This window comes from Sapajus apella, unplaced genomic scaffold (assembly GCF_009761245.1).
Source record: "Sapajus apella isolate SASKATOON/1434 unplaced genomic scaffold, GSC_monkey_1.0 scaffold250, whole genome shotgun sequence".
Taxonomy (NCBI): domain Eukaryota; kingdom Metazoa; phylum Chordata; class Mammalia; order Primates; family Cebidae; genus Sapajus; species Sapajus apella.
The window spans coordinates 405579-410445 of NW_022437190.1; the positions used below are offsets into that span (position 1 = coordinate 405579).

General features: G+C 52.4%; 1 pseudogene across 1 annotated transcript; it reads right to left on the bottom strand.

The window, feature by feature from the left end:
* Positions 1-1121: 1121 nt before the first annotated feature.
* LOC116545193 lies at positions 1122-4659 on the bottom strand (annotated as a pseudogene). The gene is made up of 2 exons (XR_004266227.1): positions 3755-4659; positions 1122-3720 (listed from the first exon to the last, which is right to left on the bottom strand). The product of XR_004266227.1 is annotated as a hexokinase-1-like (transcript).
* Positions 4660-4867: the final 208 nt, after the last annotated feature.

The window sequence follows — 4867 nt, forward strand, 5'->3', positions numbered from 1 at the left end:
AGGGAAAGCTGGGCATAGCACCTGCTAGCTCTTCAGCAGTGACTGAAGGACTGCCTGTCTGAGCAGAAGATGACAACTGGGAGCTGATAACTAAATGATAGAACTTTAGACAAGCACTCCTCTATGAATAATGAAGAGCTAAGAATGGACTTTTTTTTTTTTTTTTTTTGAGACGGAATTTCGCTCTTGTTACTCAGGCTGGAGTGCAATGGCGCCATCTCGGCTCACTGCAACCTCCGCCTCCTGGGTTCAGGCAATTCTCCTGCCTCAGCCTCCTGAGTAGCTGGGATTACAGGCATGCGCCACCATGCCCAGCTAATTTTTTGTATTTTTAGTAGAGACGGGGTTTCACCATGTTGACCAGGATGGTCTCGATCTCTTGACCTCGTGAGCCACCCACCTCGGCATCCCAAAGTGCTGGGATTACAGGCGTGAGCCACCGCGCCCGGCAGAATGGACTTTTTTTTTTTGAAGCAGGGTCTCACTTATTACCCAGTCTACAGTGCAGTGGCCCAATCTGGGCTCACTGCAACCTTCAAGTCTGGGGCTCTAGCCATCCTCCCACCTCAGCCTCCCAAGTAGCTGGGACTACAGGCACACCCCACCACACCCAGTTAAGTTTTGCATTTTCAGTAGAGACAGGGTTTCTCTGGGGTTGCCCAGAGTGGTTTCGAGCTCCTGGGTTCAAGTGATCCGCCCACCCTGCCCTCCCAAAGTGCTCAGGTTACAGACACGCATCACTGCACCTGGCCCAAGAACAGACCATTAATTCATAAAGAATGAAATCCAGTTTGTTATATTTTTATTTTTATTTATTTGTGAGACGGCGTTTTGCTCTTGTTGCCCAAGCTTGAGTGCAGTGGCACGATCTCGGCTCACCGCAACCTCCGCCTCCTGGGTTCATGCAATTCTCCCGCCTCAGCCTCTCTGGTAGCTGGGATTACAGGTGCATGCCAACACACCCAGGAAATATTTTGTATTTTTAGTAGAAACAGGTTTCACCGTGTTAGCCAGGCTGGTCTCGGACTCTTGACCTCAGGTGATCTGCCCGCCTCAGCCTCCCAAAGTGCTGGGATTACAGGCATGAGCCACTGTGCCCAGTGATATTTATTATTTATTTATTTGAATTGGTACAAAGTTTACTAGGTCATACGACATGGCTCACAAGCGGTGGGAAATTCCAATGACGGCATTGTTCGTTGGTTGGTTCCTTTTACCCAAATGGAGACACAACACAGCCCACAGGATTGTCACCTCCCCCCAGGAGACAAACAGAATGCAGGACTGTCACACGTAGCTAGGACTGGTTCCACGGACACACAGCTTTGTGGCATTGACACACCATGACGGGATGCCAGGCCACAGTGGGTGCCAGGAGGGGAGGAAGCGGCTAATGCTATGCCCACACTCGCCTTCAGGCAGTGCCCCCGGGAGGGAGGCCTGGCAGTGTCTGCTGGTGATAATACATTTCACACGGGGAGGGGGAACCCCGAGGATGGACTTTGGAGGCCCAGAAGACCTGTCAGGTGGTAGGACTTTCTATCTCCAGCCAATAAATAACTCCTCTGGATGAATGCATACATTAGAAATGGATACCAGTACACTTCACACGTGGGGGACCAGGTCGAAGTCAAACCATGCAGAGTGGCAGGGCAGGTGAAGGGAGATCCGGGTGAGAGATATTATCAACAGCACACCCTCTATTCTGTACCCTACAATATACACCATTAGTTGGAGTTTGCTTTCCTCCCCACGCCAGGGGGCCGCGGTGCTGGCGTCCCCCAGCACGGCTGGCTGGGAGGGTGGGGGTTGCCGCTCGAAGAGAGGAGTGCTAGAGGGGCAGCAGGTGGGGGTCCCGGGCTCTTAGCTGCTTGCCTCTGAGCGCAACCGCAGCCCACGGCCGTGATGAGGGCGGCCCCCTGGCGGCTGCCATCCTCAGATAGGAGGAAGGGCACGTTACATTTTGGTGACAGTTCCTTCGCCTTTTGGTGCATGATTCTGGAGAAGTGCGGATGAAGCTTGTAGAGCATCCCGTCCACTCCCACGGTCACGTTCAGATGGTCCAGTCCTCTGCTGTCGGGATCTCATTCACCACCGCAGCCATGCCTGCACCACATAGCTGCGCGGCCCTCCTGGACACCACCCCGCACACGGTCTTGACGAGGACACTGTCATCGCAGGTGCTTTTCAGACCCAGCTGCTAGAGGATGGCCCGGACCCGGAGCAGTGCTAATCGGTCAGTCTCGATCTGAGAGAGGAACTTGGTCTCACAGATGCCCTGGGTCTTCAGCGGCTCAGAGATCTGCCCTGGGAAAAGGAATCCCTTCTTGGTGAAGTAGATCAAGATGTTGCGGACAACTTCACCCAGGTACATGCCACTGATCATCTCGTACCTTTGTTTCCCAGCGTTTAGGGAATATTCGTCCACCAGTCTGTCATAGTTTGTCCTGATATCATCCAGACACCCGTTGTCCCCAAAGCCCCCCCGCTCCATGTTGATGCACATCTGCCCCTGGTCCCCGTCCACCATCTCCACGTTCTTCATCTCCTCCATGTAGCAGGCATTTCTGCCGGTCCCAACAATGAGTCCAGCCTCACAGGTGGGCTCCTCATAAGCACAGGTCATCATGGTGCCCACCGTGTCGTTGACTACAGCACCACGTCCAGGTCAAATTCCTCTCTCCTTTTTCTCGCATCCCTTAGTAAGGTGACTACATCATGCCCCACATAGTCTGTTGCTTTAAAACCCTTTGTCCACGTGATCAAGATTCCAGCATCCAGACTCATCTGCTTGCAGGGAAATGAGAACATGAAGCCCAGCGGCATCCTGGGGCCTTTGATCCCCATGTAGTCCAGGAAGTCAGAGATGCAGGAGACAATGTGATCAAACAGCTCTTCCCCAGTGCCCTGCATGATTTCAGTAGGAATGGCATAGATCTTGTCAAGCATTTCCACTGTTCTTTTGTTCCCACTGCGGATTTTTGCCAGCAGCACACGGAAATTAGTTCCTCCAAGATCCAAGGCCAAAAAGTCGCCATTCTTGGTCTCGTCTCGGGTGCTCCAGACTAAGGAGGGCAGCGTCTTGACCATGGCATTATTGTGCATCTGCTTCCGCAGGCCCAGCTCCATCTCAGCCCACATGCTCTTCTTCACCTCCAGCAGCATGTCCTTCGTGAGGTGGGAATGAGCCAGGGTCTCCTTTATCTGCTGGTGCTGCTCAGCCAAGCGGTAGGCCACCGCCGTCACCATGGCGTTTGCCCCTGACACTCCGAGAGGAGGAAGCGCACATCGGAGTCTGGCACCAAGCGCCTCAGAGTCTTGTGAAAACGCAGGGAATACTGTGGGTGTGTCTTGTGAAGAGGCCTGTCGACACCAACCATGGTCTGAAGCCTAGGTGTGCCCTTGTTATCACACAGGCGGTTCAAGATGGCACCCAGCGTGGCAGCCACCAGGTTGGCCGAGCAAAACGACAATGGTGCACACATGCTGGACTGAAACACAATCATCATCAGACGGCTCCACTCCCAGGCAGGTCAGGATTTCTTTGGCATTGTGCAGACCTTCCTTATTCTTTTCGATGGCTGACACATCAGTGGTGTTAAACTTCCCTCTGGTGAGCAGCTCCGGGGTGATCCGCCCTCCAAATAAGAGGCCCTCCTTGGCCATCTTGACCAGGATCAGTCGAACCAGCTCTCCCAAGTACATGCCACTGATCATCTTCTCAAAAAGCTGTAAGATGATGAGTGGCATGTACTTGGGAGAGCTGGTTCGACTGATCCTGGTCAAGATGGCCAAGGATGTCTTCTAAGGATCCATCATCTCCAAAGGCTCCCCATTCCGTATTGGGACACATTCTTCCCTCGTCTCCTTCCACCAGATCAATGTGCCTCAGTTCCTCCATGTAGCAAGTATTGGTGCCAGTGCCGATGATCAGGCCGACTTCACACTGCTGGTCGTCATAGCCACAGATCATCATGGTACCCACTGTGTCATTCACCACAGCTACAATGTTGGCATCATAGTCCCCTCGCTTTTTTGTTGCTTTGTTGAGCAGCTTGACCACATCTGCTCCTTCGACGCTGCTCGCTTTAAATCGCTTTGTCCAGGTGATCAGGACGGCCTCATCTATTTTGGATTGTTGGCAAGGAAAAGAAAATGTGAATCCCACAGGTAACTTCTTGTCCTTGATCTCCTTTTTCGCCATGAAATCTCCCAGTCACTCAGCGACATGATCAAAAAGCTGGCTTCCACTGTCGTGCACGATGTTCTCTGGGATGTCATAAACCTCAGACTCCATGCGAACATTCTGGTTTTTCTCGATTCTCTTGCACCCACAGAATTCGAAGGGAAGACCCACAAAGATCCAGGGCAATGAAATCTCCCTTTTCAGAGCCATCAGGAATGGACCTTACAAATGTTGGCAACATCTTGACTGTGGCTGTTGGATTAAAATCCCAGGAGAGGCCATTCTTCAACTCCTTCTTGAAGCGAGTCATGATATCTATGAGAATTTCCTCGGAGAGCCGCATGGCATAGAGATACTTGTCAATCTTTTTGACTTGGTCATCGTTCAGCTCCGTGAAGTAATAGGCCAGAAGCTGTGCGGCAATCATGCTGGCGGTCGGGGACTCGGGGCGGCAGGCTTGGGGCCGGTCGATCCTCCGCAGCCTGGCTGAGCTGTCTATTTATTTTTTTGAGACAGAGTCTGCCTCTGTTGCCCAGGTTGGAGTGCAATGATGCAACCTCGGCTCACTGAAACCTCTGCCTCCCAGGTTCAAGCAATTCTCCTGCATCAGCCTCCTGAGTAGCTGGGACTATAGGTGCAGGTCACCATGCCTGGCCAATTTTTGTATTTTTGGTAGAGATG